Raw genomic sequence first — 22581 nt, 5'->3', positions numbered from 1 at the left:
TACATAATTATGGATATTATCATAACTCATTTAGAACTAATTAAAAAACTTAAATATTTATCATTAAAGTAATCACAACATTGTCTCATCTTCTAATCAAAACCCAAACCATTCTATCAAGCTATCTAGATAACTTTAAATCCATTACACATTTAAATTGTGATATAGAAATTTGAACTAATTAAACCATTTCTATTCATCATTTAATTTATTACAACATTTACATCATTTTAAAACATGACCTAATTCCCTAAATAAGTTATCTAGTCAACTTGAGTTATAACACTTCATGATCTACAATCTACCTTTTAGTTTGAAATTTAAAATGTTCAATACCCCAATTCTAAAATTGTCGGATAAATTTAAGTCCCATCAAAGATTTATAATATAAGATTTCCAAATAATCCATTCCCCATCTTACCCTTCATTAACTACCAAGAATTTTATTTAACAATAACTAACATCATCATAATAACTCTAATCCCTAAAATAACTTCGGTATCCTACACCAAAATAAATACTAATTATTCTTTTCAAATAATTATAATTATTATCCATTAATCTAATACAATCTAATTTATAATCCTAATTTTAGAACATCCATACCTAAATATTTCAAATAGTTGAATAAAACAAAGACAAAGGAGTATATGGTTGATGAGATCCAGAAAGCCTATGAAGCAACAAAAATGATGTAGGAGTTGGAAAGAAAGGTAGAGGAGTAACATAGGTTTTTCATTTCCTGTCTTTTGAACTATTTGATTTTTGTACTTTTGGTTTTTGACTTTTTGCCTGTCTATTGTTGTAGCTTTTTGGTTGGCTGTAGTGTTATGGCTAGGCTTTTGTTTCTTATTATCAGCCTTTTGATTTGTGTGTACTGTGGTTGGGCTTTTGTTGCTTATTATCAGCCTTTTGATATGTATTAACTTTTGGGTTTTAGGATCCCTGTAAAACCTATTTTTCTTATAAAAACATTACATTTTAAATTCATAGACTTATTTATTAATAACATTAATGTACTCTATTAAAAAATAATACTAAACAAAAGAAATATTAACACAAAAATATAAAACTAGCTAATATAATACTAATAGTTAGAACAAGATAACTAACTATACTAATTTAACATCTAACATACAAATCCTAACCTTTAAACTTTATTGCATATCCTATCTTTAGTTATTAACATTAGCTAATAAGTGTTAACAGAGATTTCCTAAGCACCCTAGCTTTTTTGGGTTGGCCTGGCTTTTTGTCCTTTCTCCCTAGCTTTTCACTAGTTCCTGTCTTTTTGCAGGGAGATGTTTCTTTGGTATGCTTTTAGTCACTATTGCTACTTTAAGCGATCTTTTATGACTATTCTTTTTATTGTATGGATTTTAGGGCCCTGTTAAATCCTGTTATCTTTCATTAGCTAATAAATTGAAACAAACTAATTCTAACATCAACAATTTACAACTATCTCTACCTTACTAAGTAAAAATAATTATAATCTAATCATGAATACATACTAACACAAATTCTTAACTACCCATGGTAATTAAATTAACACAAACTAAAACTACAACTATTTACCTTCCCTAATAACTAACCTATCTACTAACTTCATTACTGCCTACCCAAACAATAAACATACTAACCCTCCCAATCCCTAACTTTACCTAACCACCTCTAAGCTAACCCTGCCACCTATCCCCACTAACCCCAAGTCTACCTCAACATACATGACCCTCCCCAACAAGTAATCATGCTGCCCAAGAATGGGGAAAGGCCCGTGAAGGGTGATGAAGTGGTTGGGAAAAAATGTTGGAAGTTTTGAGATGGAGGGTGATGTTAATGAAGTCCTCATTCCTTTCCTAGCCACCCACTCATTCCTACTTTTCAAGTGGCCACCCAAGCAAGGTATTTCCTAAGGGTCTTCTCATGCTGACCAAGCTACATGTGGTTCCAAGGCAGTCTTGTCCTTCAAAACAATGGGATTGATCTGCATTAATTTGGCCACCCTCTTATGGTTGTTTGAATAAGGAAAGGATACATACACCACTTAACCTCTTTTCAACCCAAATCAACTTGCTCCCTTCCTTCCATGTCATGTGGGTCAAGATGAAGGAAGAAGTGTGTTTTATTAGAGGGTGGAGGGATGATGTCATCCCCCTTTAAAGCATTGACCATGGGTAAAGTTTATTAGGTAAGGGTAGAATTAGATTGCTTTAGTCTCTTTACTATTATTTTTATTTATTATAATGTATTTTATAATTTAAGACTATTAATTGAATAAGTAATCAAGGATTTTAAAATAGAATCTAATAAGGAATATACTCTGTTCCAAAGAGGGTTCTAATTTTTTTCCCATACAATAGGCAGAGAGCAATTTTGCTCTAAGAGATATTTTTTTAATGTCTCTTTTTTTCAAAGTGTTTGATTTTTAAATCAATTTGTGTTTCAAGGCAAGGGAATTTTTTTTTCTAGCTTGAATTACAACATAAAGTTTGATGTAATGTTTAAGCATTCGAATAGGAACATTTTACTGCCTATTAATTATGAAAATATGAAAATGAAGTACCATTCATATAATCAAATTTTCTTAACATAGTTCGAAACCAAATTGCATAACTTAATATATAACATCATTTCATCTGATTACCCTTCATCATACGAATACAAATTTGAACTATAAGAATGCTATAAGAAAGGTAAAATACTAATGCATCCATTTTCTGATAAAAAAATGCATATACACTAAATTACAAGAAATATCACATGAAAGGAACATACTCTTTTTTTATTTCAATCATCTGATTCAAGGACTCCCTCAAGAAAGAACCAGGGAAGAAAACCCAAGACCATAATCATTTCAACAATAAGTTTAACAATAACATTTTTACAAGAGGATCATTATCCTAAGGAGAAATCTCCCAAACATTTGAATTGAAATAAAAACTCTAAATTTTCTACTTGCCTCCATATAGGGTAGCCACTACGAAATCTACAATTTCATTAAGGTAACCATGGATAAAATGAAGTTGATTGGGAGACTAATAGATTTAACACAAAGATACATTCAACCCATTTACTCCCATCCTAGGTTTTCACAATAGGTTTTTCATCAAACCAGACTAGGGAGGAGGTGGATTTTTTCAAGTAGGAGAAGTTAGTCACAACACCAGAGCAGATACCTTTTCAAGGCTAATATAACAAGAACTTCCATTCTTTCATAGATTCCATTTTGAGGCTAATATCACAAGAACTTTTGTTCTTTCACTTCTCAATTTCCCAAAACACAAACATGGTTTTTACTGATTAGTAGGGGGCCATAACACCCTACTCTCTCCCTCTCCTCTACATGAGGAGAGACTCTGCAACTGGAGTCCAACTGAAGCCCTCCTCCCATCAGAAGTAACTAACTTTAACCATTTAAAACCTTTTAACTGAAATCATTCACATGCATCTTATTCATCTAATGAACATAAAAGTAAAGACATGATTGAAAATAGATAACACACAAATTTGGTAACCTAGAAACCCTCCAAAATGTGAAGGTAAAACTGGGGTGGGGATGACACCCACAAAATATCATTACAACAATATGTAATTGTTCAAGGTTACAATGCTTGACCACTTGCAATGGTCTGCCCTATGAAAGGCCTATCCTATTAAAGACTTTACACTTAGTTAAAAGTGACTTGCTTAAAGGTTTTAACTACCCTACTAAAAGTAGGCCTGCGTAAAGGACTTTAGTACATTCACTTGGAATGCCACCCTATTAAAGGATTTAAAAATGGCTGCTAGGCCAACCTAACTCCATCGATTTCCATATCTAATACAATTGCTAGAGAGTATTAGAAAGTCTTGGCCTGATGACTTGCAATCGTCAATTGCTGATTCTAGATCCTTGTTCTGCTCTGATTGATCTAATCCTTACTTGATCTAATATGTCACTCTTCAAAGTTTTGATACTTTGTTCTTGATCAATTGGATTCTACAATGCTACCCTATTCTTCTCTAAAACTTTTCACCCTTCTGCACTTTGCTATAATTCACCCATACACTTCTCTCTCTCTCTCACATGTACACAATGGGGTTTTGTCCTCCTTTTAAAGATTTCAAAGACTTAGGGTTAGGTATGAATCTATGATCAATATTATATCTTTATTTTCCGCTCATTTCTTGCACTTTTCCTATTGGTTGCATGCCTTCTCCATTTTTGTTATTGGTTGCATGCTGATTACATTGGTAATGCAAAAGATCTAATCTTATCTTCAAGATTCATCATGTGTTGGCTTCAAAAATGGTTTTACATCCGAGTTTGTGAAGGCAAAAACTCATATGCTGATTCTATTTTACTCGGCACTTATTAGTTGCTAATGCTCGACACATATAGGAAAACTAGCTCACTAAGCTCCCATAGTAATTATGTTTCACTTAGCATCTATTCTTTGCTCGACACCTATAGTGACTCAACACTTGAACTTTGCTCAGTACTTGAAGATCACTCAGTACCTAAAGTTCACTCAACACCCTTTGAATTATCTAGCTCAAAACACACTATAGCTTAGCTTTTGTATTATACTCAACATCATCTTGAGAATTGGTTAAGTGTGTTGACACTCACTTGTCAAAACCAATATGAGACTAGCAATCTCCCCCTTTGACATGAGTGGCAAAAACACTTAACTAAACATTATGAATATGATCTCTATGAGTATACTACATATTCTATTCGACATATGTACAAGACTTCAAAAACTTGTTCAAAATTTTGTATACCACAAAATCTTGTAACTCCCCCTGAGCTGATGTGCCATTTTTGTAACCAAAACTCTTATGTTGAATTTGTCTCATGCTGATGTATCTAATACTCTTTGCCTTGTATACCTTATCATTCTTTTGTCTCTATTTCTATGTACCCTATTTCTGCTCATACTCTGTATCTGTTCCCTTTCACATCTTCTTGCAATTTTGCATTCTTTTGGCTTTATTCCCTTATTACTTCCTCAAAATGTGAATTTGAATATCTTCCCCTTTTGAATATTCTTTATTACTTCCATCAAAGAATGTAATATCTCCCATTCTTATTCACATCTACCCCAAAACATTGTATCTCCCCCTTTCTTTTTACACATTATATCTCCCCCTTTTTGACACTTACGTCAAAGGGTCCTAAGAATGAATAGAATATTTAGCCAAAAATGTTTTATTTACCTCCATAATCATCTTGAGAGAAGCATCCCAATTATCTAAAGAAATCTCCAATGACTTGTGCTAGATGGCTATCTCTGTTGTAAGATGTACAAGGCCTTCTAAAGTAAAAAGATTAGGATCTTTCTTTAGAACAATTTTTGCATATGGAATTTCTTTATGGAGTACTTCCAAGTGTAGGGTAATGGAAGATTAAATTTGTAGCAATTTGGTCTTGATATTGGCCTCTTCTGCTATCAATACAACTAACTCTTTCTGTGTGTGAAGCATAGTTGCAAAATGCTTCTCACTTTGAGCTAGATCTTTGGGTAGCTATGTGCTAGAAATCTTGAGATTTCATTCCAAGCTCAGTATCTATTGGCTAGTTTCTTGTGTGAATTATGATGAATCACACAACTTGGAGTACAATGAGAATACATTCTCAAGTATTGTTTTCACTTTTTCAACCTTCTTAGCCAATTCTACTTGTGAAAGTGCTATTTCAATTGATATTTTCTCATTCACTTTCATCTGAAACTTCTTTTCTGACCATTCTAATAATTTTACATTTGTATCAAGGTCTTTACTATGTACTTGGTCCACTATATTAGACAATTGCTCCATGATGGGCTGGGTTTCATCAGGTACTTGCAAGTTGAATGCATCAAGAAATACATCTTTTATTTCTACAAGTGCTTGCTTCTGTCTATACTCATTTTTGAGTCTCTCTTGTCTCTTCCTTCTCTCTAGTGCCTCTTGCACTTCATTTATTTGTGCTAAATTCATAGTTCTTGAGTCATAGTTGGGTATGACTATTTCTTTGTCAAGTGTAGGGTCTCCATAGTGAAGTACCCTTGCAAACTTGGTGGAGCTTGAGCTTGGTGCTAAAATTTGCAATGGTACTGCATTAGTGCTCGACTTCTTAGTAGAAGTCCCTGAGGTAGGCAAGTTTGCCAATGTTTGTATTGCCTCCTGCTCCTTTTCTTTAGGGGTTCTCTCCTCTTCTTTCTCCTCTTCTCTACTACCTTGATCAATAATTATGATTTTATGAGGTGCACCTTGTCTTTGTGTAGTAGGAACATCTTGTCCTATTTGTTCCTTTTCTGGCTCCTCGACAATTGATGTTGCTATGACTACAATTGTATTATCAACCTTAGCAATTTTATCTTGTGTTTCTTGCTCTTTGGGTTAATATACTATAGGTGTGGGAGGTTGTGAAGGTGGTTCTTGTGTATTCACCTTATCCCTTGTAATTTCTACTCTAGCCTTCTACAACTCATCCACACTAATCAAAACTAGATTTGTACATAGCTGTGATTGCATTGTGGTTTGGTGAAGGATCTTTTTGAGATCCTCTGCAGTTAAAGGATTGATGTTTTGACTTGAGGTGTCAAGAACATCCTTTACAATTACTATATTTGCATGTGTTATATGTGGAGGACTTGGTGGTGGTAGTTGGGTTTCCTGTTTTGGTTACTGCTCTTCAGTTATTGCCTCTTCACCCTGTGTCTTCTCCACTATTTCTTCCTCTTTTCTTTCTCTCCTTCCCCATATTTCCCATTTTCTTCTTCTTCTTCATCATTTCTCCCGTCAAATGGGTCTTCCTACCCTTCTTTGATTTTTGTCAATCCATATATTAATTTCCACATTTGTGTGGACTTTTGCACAACATCTTCTATTTGGTTCTGCAAAATTATGAAGGCTCTATATTTGGGTGCAAATTTGCTCCCATGTTTCTTGCTAGCATTTTTTATTTGACCTTTGTAAGGTCTGGCTTTACATGAGCCAATGTAGACTCCCTTATTTCATTTTCCATCTTAAGGCAGTAATGTCATTTATTCTCAACTAATGAGCTTAGCTCCTTAGGCACTGAGTTCTCTAGTTCAAGTGGGGTGGTCTTGAACTTAGCCATCATAGTGTAGATGGACTCTTCCACTATGTTTTGTTGTTCCTTTGACAACTTATTGAAATCAATGGTCTTTAGACTAGTTAGATCTGTATTATCTCTAATATTATTGCAAATACTTTCCAATTTAGATGTGGTAGAACATCTTACCAATCTGAATTGCTCTTCATCAGACTCTATTCTTTCTTTGTCTAATTCAGGAGGTGCAACATACTTTCTTCTTTTCGTCTTCTCTACAGGTCCTCCTTGTTTTTTAGCCTTCTAATTCTCTTGTTCCTTAGCCACCTAAGTTGTAGCCTTGGTATCAGTACTTGTAGTTGGCTTGGATGGACTTGGCTTTGTAGCCTTCTTCTTTTTCTTGGGCTGTGCAGCTAGTTATTTTTGAGCTTTTCTTTTCTTTGTCATAGCCTTTGGTGCTTCCTACTTGGCACCTGCCTCCTCATCTACATCCTCCCCCATACCTTTGGTTATAGCAAGTGTCCTTGACCTTTCTCCTCTTCATCATCCTCAGCTTCTTCACCTTCTTCTTCTGCTGCTTCTGCAATGCCTTCCCCAAATTTGGCTTTTAACTTCTTCACAAATTTATCTTTCTTTTTTAAAGTGGAGGCAATTTTTAACTCCATATATCCACTTTTGATCTCACCATGTCATAGGTTCCAAAATTTGGTACATCCTTATCTATATCCTCTACTAATAATACAGTTATTGTTGCTGATGCTTCATCTATATTTATTTCATAACCAAGAGGTCTTAACCATCTCACTCTTGGTATGGTAGCTTGAATGTATGTATAGTCTATATCTACAAGAAAACATACATCATTTACATGTTTCTCCACTAATGACACTGGAATTCTTAGCCTTTGATTCATTGACTTCTTGAAATCTTCAAAATAAATAGTCATTAAGGATTCAAAATTAGCTCCCATCTGCTCTACGTATTCATTAACTTGAGCTATTATTGACCTATTTTTTTTCCATGCAACTTTTCCAAAAGAAGGAAATTCATTTTGAACATAAATGAATATACATATCAAAATAAAACCAAATTTGCATTGGGCTCCCTTGGTTCTTCTGATAGTTGCTAGATTCTCATTAATTTGTTGCAGTTACAGTTCTGCAAGATCATAAGTATGATCCTTTTTCACCAATTTATAGCCTACATCTACTGCAATGCAAGGCACACTATTGAGTTTTCTCGATTGGTTGAATTTATGTGCAATGAATCTGACAACAAAATCAACAAGAGGGTCTTGAATGGTATCAATTGTCATCCCTCTCTTGTTCCACTTAGCACCTGTCTTTTTCTCAATTGCCTCCTTGGAATCACTCCTAAGGGTCTTTGGCCGATCTAGGGTTGGGTACCCTGTCACTCTATTAACAATTCTCTTCATAATTTTTACTAGGCCATCCTCCAACCATAAACTTCCATCATGTATTCAACTAAGTACTAGTCTGATCAATTTCGTTTTGAAGATGGTGGGGAATTCTAGGGCACGTGTTAAATCCTTCTTCTCAACAATATAGTATTCTTCCTTTAACACTCCATTTTTCACATAGTCTCTCATAGGCTTCCCTCATTTCCATGTCACTTATGGCTCCAATCTTGCAATTATAGCATCTTCTAACATCCTGAACCATGACTACCTTAGGGGGTATGATAGATAGGGCTTTAATTGGGTTGTTCTTATATGCTACCTCTAGGATTGGGCATAAATTAGGTTGTTTGACCTCATTGGACATAAGCTGGACTTTGAAAGGTTCCTTCTTCTAAGTTTTCCTAGAGTTAGAATCCATTTTTGTAATCTAGGGTTTGTACGCAAAGAAAATATGAAATTGCATAACTTGGCATAGACGTAAATACCTCAAGATTGATGAAATCATGCTGAAATGCTATTGAATTCTACTTAAACACTAGATTCTCTGCTTTAGACTTGCTCTGCACTCTTTCTCGTCTTTGCTCTTTGTTCGTGATGAGCAAAAATGATTGAAAATGTGATAATACAACCTTATTTTTATTGCATTTAAAGCTTAGTACATTTATAGTTGTCCACTCAGCTTCTGAAGGATTCTACATTACTTAGTTTCCATTGGATTTTCAACACTCGGCATCTACAGGAGTATTATTTACTCAACTTCAACTAAGATTTCTTCTTCACTCGGCTTCCTCTATCAACTCGACTCCAACTAATCATTTGACTTCTACTATTTTGACAACAACTTAGTATGTACTAGATTTTTCTCGGCATCTGAGGGAAACTCAACAACACTTGTAAAAACATGAGATTTTAACTTTGCATCTCTGTTCATGTTGATCTCTTCTTTTCAGTACTTACTTGTCTAGGAACTGATGTATGATAAAACTTTGTAAATTAGTCCCTCATGACTTTTCTTTACTTAGTTTGATGAAGTGTGACCACTTGACCTATTAGGTGAAGTGATCCATTCGTTTGATGTGCTACACCCATCTTTCTTCTTCCATGTCTTATTCATTTCTCCTTTGATGTGTTCAACATCTACCTTCTCTTTTCCTTTGTCATTCTTTGAGTTGGGTCCCTTTGACCTTGTTGGAAATTCCTACTAATATAACCTATCTTCACGTAACTAAAACATGTGGTTTGACTCAACCATCTATTGTAGTTCCCTATGAAATGTGTTCTTATGCAATTTTTAGGAATGTGCCCATATTCCTAACAGTAATGACAACTATACCTGGTGTTGTAGTCCCAATTGTAGTGATGTCCATTATTTCGTCTAGCTAGCTAATTTGGTGTCCACATAGGCTTTGATCTGCACTCAAAAGTTCTATGTCCATACTTCTTGCAATTGTAGCAGTGTCCTTCAAATTTTGATGTTTTGATAGTCTTAGTCTTGCAATTATGTGCTTGATGTCCTTGCTTTTTGCACTTATGACAATAATTTACATCCTTAGGTTTATCATGCTCATGGGAATTCATGCTCCTACATAGATTAGAGGTATGTCCCTTTTTACCATAGAAATGACAAGTAGGTTTAGTGTTTTACCTTTGTTACTCCTTTCTTTTGCAGTTTTGGATGACTCTCCTTGTTTAGTGCTAGTGTATCCTAGTCCTAAACTATCATTACTAGCCCTTGGTGATTTTAGTAGCTGCTCAAAGTACTTGATGGCCTCATTAAGTTTATTAAAGCTCTATGAAATCTCCTTTTCTTTTTTTAGGTCATTTTGTAATTGCTCATTTTGCATCTTCAGTGTAGAGATCTCAATGTCCTTAACATTCAGTTCATGATGAGAATTCATCATCTGGCTTAGGGTGTCTAGCTGCATGTTTAAAATTCTTGCAAGCTCAATTGACTTTTCTTCTAGTCTGTTGGCAAGGTTACTCTTGTCTTCTTCTAGCATAGCCTTGTCTTCAATGGCTCTCTTCTTCTATTCAATCACTTCACAAAGCATCATGGCTTGTGATTCTTGTTCAATCTTGAGTGTTCTGATTTCTTCTACTTGAGCTCTATTCTTCTCCATCAGGTCTACTATTGCTACATTAAAATCTTTGGAATCTCCATTTGAAAATAGATTTGAGGTGTCAATCTCCTTGTACTGTGTATCATTCTCAGCTATGGCAATATCTCTTCTTCTCTTTAAGGATTTTCTTAGTTATTCTCTAGCTTCTTCCAGAGCATGTAAAGCAAGTTGTATATCAATTTCCTGATTCTCTATGATCTTCTCAAGTTTGTAGACTTCTATTTCTAGATCTTTTCTCCAAGCTATAAAGCTCCTTCTTGTGAGAACTTGTCTCTGATACCAATTATTGGAATTAACAAGTGGGAAGATTTACTTCTGGGGGGGGGGGGTGGGGGTGAATTAGAAGTAACTAACTTTAACCATTTAAAACCTTTTAACTAAAATCATTCACATGCATCTAATTCATCTAATGAACATAAAAGTAAAGACATGCATGAAAACAAAAAACACATAGATTTGGTAACTTAGAAATCCTCCAAAATGAGAAGGTAAAACTAGGGTGGGGATGACACCCACAAAATATCACTACAACAATATGTAACTATTCAAGATTACAATGTTTGATCACTTCCAATGGTCTGCCCTGTGAAAGGCTTGTCTTCTTAAAGACTTTATACTTAGTTAAAAGTGACTTGGTTAAAGGATTTAACTACCTTGCTAAAAGTAGGCCTGGTTAAAGGACTTTAGTACATTCACTTGGAATGCCACCCTATTAAAGGATTCACAAATGGCTGCTAGGCCAACCTAACTCCATAGGATTTCCATATCTAATACAATTGCTAGAGAGTATTAGAAAGTCTTAACTTGATGACTTGCAATCCTCAATTGCTGATTCTAGATCTTTGTTCTGCTCTAACTACTCTGATCCTTTCTTGATTTGATATGTCACTCTTTGAAGTTCTGATACTCTATTCTTGATCAACTAGATTTTGCAATTTTGCTTTGTTCTTCTCTAAGTCTTTTCACCCTTCTGCACTTCACTATAATTCACTCATACACTTCTCTCTCTCACATGTACACAATGGGGTTTCATCCTCATTTTAAAGATTTCAAAGACTTAGGGTTAGGTATGAATCTATGATCAATATTAAATCTTCATTTCCTACTCATTTCTTGCACTTTTCCTATTGGTTGCATGCCTTCTACATTTTTCTTATTGGCTGCATGCTGATTACATAGGTAATGCAAAAGATTCGGTCTTATCTTCAAGATCCTTCAAGATTCATCTTGTGTCAGCTTCAAAAATAGTTTTACATCTGAGTTTGTGAAGGCACAAACTCATATGCTGATTCTGTGTTACTCGGTACTTACTAGTTGCTGATGCTCGACACATATAGGAAAACTAGCTCACTTGGCTCCTATAGTAATTCTATTTCACTCGACATCTATTCTTTGCTCGGTACCTATAGTGACTTGGCACTTAAACTTTGCTTGGCACCTGAAGATCACTCAACACTTGAAGTTCACTTGGAACCTATTGAATTCTCTGGCTCAACACACACTCTAGCTTGGCTTCTATATTATACTTGGCATCATCTTGAGAATTAGACAAGTGTGTTGACACTCAATTGTCAAAACCAATTTGAGACTAACACTCCTGTACATGGCCACTTCTACCCTATCCGAGGGTGAGTAATGCGAAAACAACCCTTACAATTTCTCTCAAAAATCAAATGTAAAACACGAAGAAAAACATTTAAAGAAAACCCATTACAATCCCATCCATAACATGTTTATCATACAGGAGAACACACATATGTGAAACGTACTTTAAGAAATGAAACACAACATGAAGACACGAGCTTGAAGGATTCCTACCTTCATAATAAGGTTATGAAAAATTAAAATTTGAGAAGAGTTATCCTTCCTTCTCCTTTAATCTTGACTTTGCTCTCTAAATCTAAAGGTTGGGCGAACAATCTTCCACCCTCAAATCTGCCACTAAATAGGCTCCCAAATCAACCACCTACAAAATGCAATAACTCCCCCGCTTGACTAAGGTTTCTAGAGTCTTCTAACTTAACCTCACCACTTAAGGAAACTTCAAGGTGGAATATAACTTGACAACCCATGGTGAAACTCCAATTTTCGCACTAAAGTAAAAATGGGATATTTGGGTGGTCACAAAAGTCAACCAAAGGGGCTAGAGGGGTGGAAAATTCCCCCAACCCATACATATACCCCCTAGGTACTTAGTTTTCATAATTTTTGGCCTCTAGGACTATTTGATGACCTATTAAAATGCTTGTAAAATTTGGACTTCCTAAAAATCCTAAGAATGCAAATTTATCAGTAAACCTTGATTAGGATAATTAATCCTTATTACTAACTAATCAATATTAGGTCACTAACCTAGTCCAACTCAATTTTTTAGGTTACTTGGCTAACCTTAGTTATCATGTTGAAATGCATATATGAATCACGAGTGTCAAGCAACACTATAAAATCACTGTTACAAAACATTAAAACTTAATGATTATAGAATGATACACACATTCAATTAAAGATACAAAAGAAATACGAAACAATGTGGTCTGCATCTTTCATTAGACTCAACCTTGTTTTTCACAAACAATACATAAGGTCCAATTTTGATTCTCTGTTAGATTTCTTGGCTAATAATCTTGCATACTAAGTTCACACATCAATAGTTCGAGTAAAATCACATGCATATATTCAAAAACCATCTAGATAGTCACATAAATCAAAAGACAAATCTTTCATATAATTAACTATTTAGCTCGTTTATGCTCACACTCAATCATTAGTAATTGCATAATCAATATAACCTAGATTATTCATTATTTCAAATTAAAATACTAGAATAATCATTATTAGGCATGGACATACCTAAACATCATAAACATAACCAATTAAGGAATATTGAACTATCTGAATGCATATAACCTAATCATCAAGGTACCATAATCAACATTCTCATCATTAGGTGAAAACACCTTGTATCATGATTAGCACAAATTAATGTTTACATAGTTGAGATAACATAGCAGTTATTGAATCACTAAGTATTTAAAACATTAATGTATCATCTAATCTCAATATTCATTACCACATCTAAAACATAAAACATTACCTCACATCCATTCTAATCTCCTATAACGAATTTAACAAAGAAATTCATATTTAACAAGTATATGCGAGGAGGGACCTTACATTCATGTTCAAGATGCTGGATACTTTGCTTTTGTTGTAGGTATTAGGATGGAGCAAATGGTGTACTTTGATTCATGATGGTGGATGTGTTAGGAGGGATTATTTCCTTTTTCATTTATGTGGCTACAGATTGACCTTATGCAATGTATACAAGAAGTGGGAGATTTTTGAGATAATGGGTGTTGCACACATTGCATAATTTGATTATATTGTATTATTTTATTATATTATGTAATGTTGTACCTAGGAGGACTTAGATGGATGTGCAACATGTAAAAATTCCCATGGAATATTCTTGATGAGTTGTATGGTAATATTCTGATAATATTTGATGTAATTATTTAATGTTGGGGAAAATAATTAAATGTCCAATATTAAATGTGGGGTTAGTGGGTTAGGTTGCACATGGTTTTAGCATATGGTTTATGTAATACCACTTGATGGTTTTGTGGGGCTTGCTACTATATAACCAGCCACAAGTGTGCACGACATAATGCAAAAATTGTAAGATTTGAGCGAGACAAGGCTTGATAGGTTAGCCAAAGGAGCCTTTGTGAAGGTTGGAAGAATGTAATGGGATGTGTGGATTCATGCTTGTTAACATGGATTCTTAGTTGTGGCTATGGATTTGAAGGCTTCTATGATTATATTGCAATGCTTTTTTTTTGGATAACACATGGTGATGGATGCTTTTGGAGGCTAGGTTTTCCCCTCAATGAGGGTTTCCTAGGGTATATCTTGTGTCACATTTTTCTCGGTATGTTGTCTATTCTCTTGCATATGGATTTTAATTACATATTTATTTAAGATCTATTATGGGTTATGTGGAAACATTTATATTTTTTATTTCAATTTTCCTTACAACTTATACAATGCTAGTCACAATTCTTTTAGGACAAAATCCCAAGGACAATCCAAAAACTTCACTTTTTGGTGTCAATGTGGAAGGATAAGGAAGGGTCGAGGTTTTTGCTAATACTCATAATGCAATTATTACAACCTTGCACATTAGTGGAGACAAGTACAATGTTGCAAGTGATCTTTCTCCTTTCCAACATCATATTATTTCAGTAGACCCATATTTTGAATTCAATAGTTTTGTAAGAAATTTTGAACAATCCCAACAAATGAATGGAAAAAATAATAAGGCATTGAAGAATAATATACTTGATGTATCTCATTTTCAAGAACTGGTATCGAGTAGGGTATATCCAACATATAACTCAAATAAATCAATATTGGAGCTCATGGATGTTTGGCCCTTATAGCTAGATAATAATCCACCAGAGAGAGATAAATCCACTAGATTTTCATGTTAGTGTTGGAAATGTAATATATACTAGGTGACTGAGAGGGGGGTGAATTAGACACCAATAAAACTTTAAACTTAATTCATCAATTAAACATTCACCATGCAATCTGATCTAGTTTCATGCATGAAAGGTTGAAAGCAATAAAACATTCATAACACTTTGAACAAGATATGGTAACCTAGAAACCTTCCAAAATAGAAATTAAAACAAGGATAGGGATGATACCCATTATCTTTATTATTGCAGTATAAAGTTAGTTTGTTAAAGCTTACAATTGACCACTTCTGGTGATTAGCCCTATTAGGAGTAATAAGGACTATTAGGTCCACCTTGTGAAAGGATTTACAACATGCAATGAAGTATGCACTCTGTTAAGAGATTTGCAATAAGACTGTTAAGTCCATCTTGTAAGAGAATTTGACTGATTTACCTGTTAGGATGAACTAGTGACTGATCTTTGATCTACAACTTTGATTTTCTAAATGAGATTCCTTGAATTACAATGATCACCTGACTATGATAGATAAGTCTTTACTTTTCCTTATACTTCTTATAGCCTTCTTCAGTTTGCACTCATCTACTTCTTACTTGTTCACATAATTATTACATTTGGATATGATATAATGTATCACATATATACCAATCCACTTAATTACCTTCTAGAGTCAGCTACAATACCAAATTCATTATTATTCACAAAGTCAGCCCACTGTTGTAACTCAGGTTTTGATGACAACTCGGTGATGTTCTCACACTCAAAAAGCTTTGTCAACACTCAACATAATCTGGCACTTGTTTGATGTTAAAGCTCAGTCCATAATTATCACTTTGAGTAGCAAGAACTCAATCAACATTGTATTACTCGGTGAACACTAAGAAACTCGGTAGATACTAAATCACTCATTTGCCATTGCATGGCTCGGTCAACACTGAATTCACTTTGATAACACTGTGAGCTTGATAACCACTGATATACTTGGTTAACACTACAGAGCTTGGTTAACACTATTATCTTCATCACTTACACTGGAAAGCTAGGTAGACTTTGCTATGCTCAGGCAATACTATAGGCTATCTCAGATGCTCAGTAGATACTATGAAGCTTGGTAGCAACTGAAAGACTTGGTTAACATTGCTAGAAGAATGATAAGCTCGGTAGCAACTATAAAGCTCGATAGCAATGAAACCAACTAACTAAGTGTTAAGTCACTAATAGACAAATTGACCTTAATCTCAATAGTTAGTACCCTATCAATGGATTTATCCAAAGTAAAAAAAATGTGGACAAAGTCAACATGGAAAAAAAGACCAATGATGTGGTTTATAGTTCACTATACAAGATGGAAAGATAAAAAAGGGTTGGAGAATGCAATTGAAAATTTATAAGTAGACCTAGAAAAGGAAAAGGCAAAGGAGAAAGCAATATATAATAGGTGTAAATGAATAGAGTCAAGGATAAGAAATGCTTCCTCTCAAGAAGCAATTGCACAACCAGAAAATATGGAGGAAAAAACAAATATTCTGAGGGAACAATTGGAATAAATCAACAATAAACTAAGTGATGTAAATATGGAGAGAGAAGTAGATCTTAAGAAGTTGAAGGAACATTTGAAAGAAAGCAATAAAAAAACTTAGTGATTTAATATGGATGCAGAAGTAAAATTCAAAGAGCTCAGGGGAAAATTGCAAGAAAGCAAGAAACAATTTGAAAATAAAAGAGCATCCTCACTAAATATTTTCAAAAAGTTGAAGTCTAGTGGACATGCAATCAATAACTTAAATAAAGAATTGGAGAACGAAAGAAAAAAAGCAAAACAATGGAAAGAGGAAGCATTAAAAAAGAAGAAGTGAAAATCAACTATCACAATTGGTGCAAGAGGTACAAAAGGCAAATTAAACAATCACAACCTATGAAAACAATTTGAATGAGTCAAATGACAAAATTAAAAATTCAATCAAGAAAATTAAAGAAAATATGGTGGTGGAAATTATGGAAAATATTGTTAGGTTGTGTGATTGGTTTGAATTGCATCAAAGTGTTTGAGTTGTTTATGAGAGTATCAAAGAGAATGTTGAGAAGAAAAAAGACCCTTTTAAACTTGAGAAGACTGCAAGACATATTATACACATAATCAACACAAAAGAGAGAAGTATCTGGTAATAAATGGAATTTATGATGATGTTCATGCATCAATAAAGACATCAACTATCATTCAAAAATGCCAGAGTATAAAGGAAGGAGAGGAATATTTCAACTCATTTGCAAGAAATCTTATCAAGATGAATGACAGAGAAAAAATAATTGTAAGTCACAGTATTCTGAATCCTTGCCCTAGTAACTCATCAACCAAATTCTTTGGAAGGGAAGCTTATTGAAAAGAGTTGGAGGCCAAATTAAGGTCTGAAGTAGTCAAGTTTCCTTAGAATACAACTTTTGATGGCACTGTGAATTGTGTCAAACCATTGTCAAATCTGAATGCAGTATTGGATGTAGCATTTATTTCAAGTAAATATTCAAATATGGATGTCTAAGGAAATTTCAGGTCATTTACTATAACATAAAAAATCTTCAAATTCCAAAAGAAGCAAAATTGGACATCCTAAAAAAGCTAACAAAATCTTAAATAATCTCATAAGTCATCAATCAAAGTATGTGAAAATTGGAAATTACTTTAAACCATCTTTATAGTGTATATTTTATTTCTATTTCCAATGGTTTAATATGAGTTTAAATTTTGTACTTTATTTCTTGAACAAGATAAACATAACCAAATCTAGATGTTATTTTTTTGAACAAGCCTATCAAATGAAAATACCAAAAATGTTTGTGATACTGAATTTGATGCTACTCTTCCCTTGAGGCAAATTGACCTATAGTTGTTGTTGTTCCCTTATTTCTATAGAAGGAAATTCAGGGTCATTTGATAAATCTATTGCTTGTAAACTTAATACTTATGATTATGAAATTGGGTATTGAAATCTAACTTTTGTGAAATGTATTCATTGAATTGTATCAATTATCATGTATAAATAAAGCAATGAGAATAAATATGAATCTTGTCATATGAATTGCTATATTTTCATAAAATTAATGAAAATCATCAAGGATTGTACCATAACAATGTATCATATGAGCAAAATAATGCAAATAAAAATCAATAGTAATGGTAAAAGTTGAATTATTGATGCCATCATCTAACATGCAATGTACATGTTTGTTTGACATTTGACATTTATAATATGATATAACTTATTATGCATGATAGATAATGAGATACAAATAATAGTGTCAAGAATCCATAGAGTAGACTAGAGTAATTACTAATAAGTAATAAATTAAAAGTTTTAACATCATACCATAACTATTAGAGTTGCTACTACATCTCTTCATTGAAATCTTCTAATTCCTTGCCATCAAGTTCAAAGAGTGCTTCGTTATGCTCCATGTTTTATCCAGTCTATATACCTCTACATACGTCATCCCCATCTTCAGCATCAACACTACCGATACCATTACTTGAGTTACTAATCTCATTGTTTGAAATGTTTCCCAAACCTCTTCTCTGACATTTCTTCCTCTAGAATCTAGTTCCCTTTCGTAAGGAAGACTATTGACTTCATATTTGGATGTATACAATCTAAAGATAATTTCCAAATTCTTGTCTAGTTTATTTTTTTCCTTTGACTTTAGGAATCCTAAAGCATTCAAAACTTTCTCATCCTCTACAAACCATAATATCATAGTCAAAAATAAATTAATAACCTTGAAATTTTTTGGTATTGAATCCTTCAACATTTCGCTCTAAGCTACATTTCTCCAAAGCTTGGTTATTGATCCTTCTTCTCTAGGGTTACACATAAGATCATATTGTTCCTTGATTGTATCTTCAAAATAATGTGTTTTCTCTCTTAGACAAGATTCATCTAAAATTCTAGTTACAGTTACCCCATTGATTTCTTTGGTTTTGCAAATTTTATCTATCATTATCTTATTCCTAAAATATTTTGGACTTCCAAGACTCCAATAATTGGGAAATACAATACACACATTGCTTCAAGTAATTAGTGTAGATGCAATCTTTTTCTAATTCTCGAGGAATTATTATAATCAATTCCATTCACATAATCATTAACAAACTAAACAATCTTGTCAGACACCTCATTTGTAACAACTAATTTTTGCCACATGGGTTTCTTTCGTTTCCTCTTAGACACATGGCTTTCATAGTAGTGCACTGGTATCTCAACACCACACATATTGGCATATAAATCCCTATTTGCATAAATCTTTTAAAATTTACCAAGATTATCCAAATTTGTGATTGTGATCCACTCTAAAAAAAATTCATCAACACAAAATGAAGTTGGATTTCTATAGAGATTATTGATGGCCACACATGGAATTTTATGTAGTGTATTATATTATACAATATACATAAATCTTTATTAGATATTATTTATTATATTCCTCATTTCCTCTAGCATGGCAAGAATGACTACTAATATTAAGAGTGTCTCTACATTACTTAACCTTTCAAGTAGCTCACTATATTTCCGTTGGCCACCCTCATCACGAATTGACTCTATTACACCAAGCAACAATGGATATTAAAAAATAAAGAAATGCAACGGTCCATCCAAAGAGATCCATCTTGTAGCATTATCCTTAAGAATCTTGCTCCCATTAGTTAGTCCCTTGGAAAATTATTAAAATTTCCTAAATCGTTTAGAACTTCAACATGAGTGTATGTAGATCTCTTTGATTAAAACTTCAACTTTGTATATTTTTGCAAATATTCGCTAACAATTGTAAAAGCTAGATTCATTATGTGGGTCATGTAGTGAATACCAAAAATGTAAGGTGTAAGAAAATCCTTTAACTTTGTGAGAAGACCATTCTTGTGGCCTTGCATTACTAAAGGTCCATCTGCTCCGACACACACCAACTTTTGGACAATTATCGTGTCATATATACCTCCATGTTTAATTAGAGAACTCTTTACTAGTTCAAATATGTTTTATGTTGTTGAATTATCCTTCATTTTAACAACAATTAGTATATTAGGTTGGCAAACATAAATGTGTACACTATAGACATGCATGCATACCATGAAGTATTGTCTATTGTTGTCACCTCATCTAAAGATAATGAAATGAAATTTGAATCTTTAATTTATGCCTTGATAATTTCCTTTTCAACCTCAACAAGACAACTTGCCCAATTTTATCTATTGTTTACTAACTAGTGACTCCTTAGATAATAACAAACTTTTAGAAAGTGTAATAAAGCACTCAGTGATGGGTAGTCTGTTATGGTACACCTTTTTCTCAAAACATAGAAAACACTTAACTGGAGAGATTTACCTATTTCTTCTACTTCCATTTATTTTCCAAGAAGAGATTCAATTGAGCCTTTTACTTCAATAGGATTCATCTATACTTTCTCCTTAAATTCAAAGATTTATGCATTCTTAACATGTTGACATTCCTTCTTGATTTTCCATCTTATCACTGATTTTTCCACACCAGCTATGATTTTTCTCTCATAAACTTTACCGACATGCTTTTCTATGGTTTCAATATTTATTTGCAACCTCTTTTCATTTATATTTATCCTTCTCCATATCATACATCTACATTTTACAAGAGGCTCACCTTTATTTGGATTGCACATAGGTTACATAAATGGATACTTTAAGGGCCATTCTATTTGAAAATTCTAGATCGATTGATCCCAATCCATTCTCTTTTGGATTTTGCATCATTGTTTGCTTTGTATTTCCTTTTTCCCCTTCCTAGTTGTGCACTATCACCATCTTTAGAAATCTCATCCAAGTTGATTATATCATTCTGGCTACTGTAGGTATTTAATTGAAGATCTTGGCTACTCTAGGTATTTACCTATAGATCTTCAAATTCATCATGATCATATATGTTAGGTTTTCCAACTTCTTCAATAAATGGTAGTGTCATTGGCAATGGTTGTGAATCTTGTAAATGTACTTGTGGTGTTACTAGCTTTCTAATTTTGGCAAACAACTTTTCCACCACTCAAATATGATAACAAGGCTCTACAAGTGCATTTGGATGGAATTTTTTAGCTTCCACCACATGTAGGACTCTTAACCTTGTTCATGTTTGACATCTCCAAAGAAATATAGGTTGTTGAGAAAATTAAATTGTTGAAGAAGTTTTCTTAAGTGTTAAAGACTAATCAATAGATAGACCAATATACTTAGTCATCAAAGGTGTTTCCATTGCCAGAAACATAAGTGAAGGGATCATGGCTAGTAGATAGGCACAACTAGAAAGGCATGACAACATGAAACCCTAACACTAAAAGGAAACTAGAAAAGATAACAAGCCCAATGGAAGTGATGAAAAATGTAATCTAAATAGACATAGCATGCTAAGTGAAGTCCATGCAAGAAGAATAAATTCAGCTGACAATAATAATAGACAAAATAGAAAGGTGACTTAGTATGATAACCACAAAGAAAGATATCCATGAACACTTATTCATGTAGAGGGTAAGAGTACAATCGATGTTGCATTTAATGGTAATGGGAGAAAGGACTAAAGCACAATCACAAGAATTCAAATTTGAATTATTTATAACTAAATCTAGTCACCAAAAATACACTATACCCGTGACTCTTTTATAAACATGCCACAACCTAATAAGGGGGGCGAACCACTACAACGGGTTGTTGAATCAATAATAGGGATAGATCTCAAATTTTGAATTCATAGGTCAACACTTCAAAGTGAAGAAAGAAGAAGAGTATAAAAGAAAATAAAGTTGAAATGGAGAAGGTTAGATTGACAAGTGGATATCTTGAGATCTAGAAGTGCTAAGATAAAGTGGAATCTCATAAAGAGAAGAAGATAGATCATCTTCAAGCTAGTGATTGTGCTAGGAAGAGGAGAATGAGACTAAAAGAAATAAGGAGTATCTTGTGCTCAAGCTAATAGAGTAAATCACACCAACGATCAAAGACTAAAATCGCAAAGCCCAAGGAAGGTTGAGCACAATTCTAAGACTGCTCATGTAAGAGGAAGAAAGATCTAAATCAAGTTAAGTTTAGTAGCTAAATTGATTGATCATTTATCTATTGTTTACTTATTGATACAAAAATAAATCTCATCGAGGGTGGACGCTAACAGGTTCTTTGTACTAATCCCCTAACAAGGTGACACATTAACTTGTGTTTCAAAGTCCTTTAACCATGATTTTCTTAATAGAGAAATATCTTAATAGGGCTAATTTAAATCCCCTAACAGGGTGACACTTCATAGGGTCATTGTAATCTTTTAACAGGAATAAGGTCTTGATTGCACACACTTCAAAAGAGTGCAAATTTTGAGGATTGACTCACACACTATGGTTTTTATCCTAGCTAGGTTTCCATGAGATAAATAATGTGTTGTGTGTTGCTATTTTCATGAGATATTTTTTTACTTTACCTTGACCAGTTTAGTTATATCCTACACTAACCTGTAGAGAAGTAG

The sequence above is a fragment of the Cupressus sempervirens genome, chromosome 6 (assembly GCF_028749045.1).
Source record: "Cupressus sempervirens isolate cs-2001-9-10 chromosome 6, ASM2874904v1, whole genome shotgun sequence".
Classification (NCBI taxonomy): Eukaryota; Viridiplantae; Streptophyta; class Pinopsida; order Cupressales; family Cupressaceae; genus Cupressus; species Cupressus sempervirens.
This window is presented reverse-complemented; position numbering follows the sequence as displayed.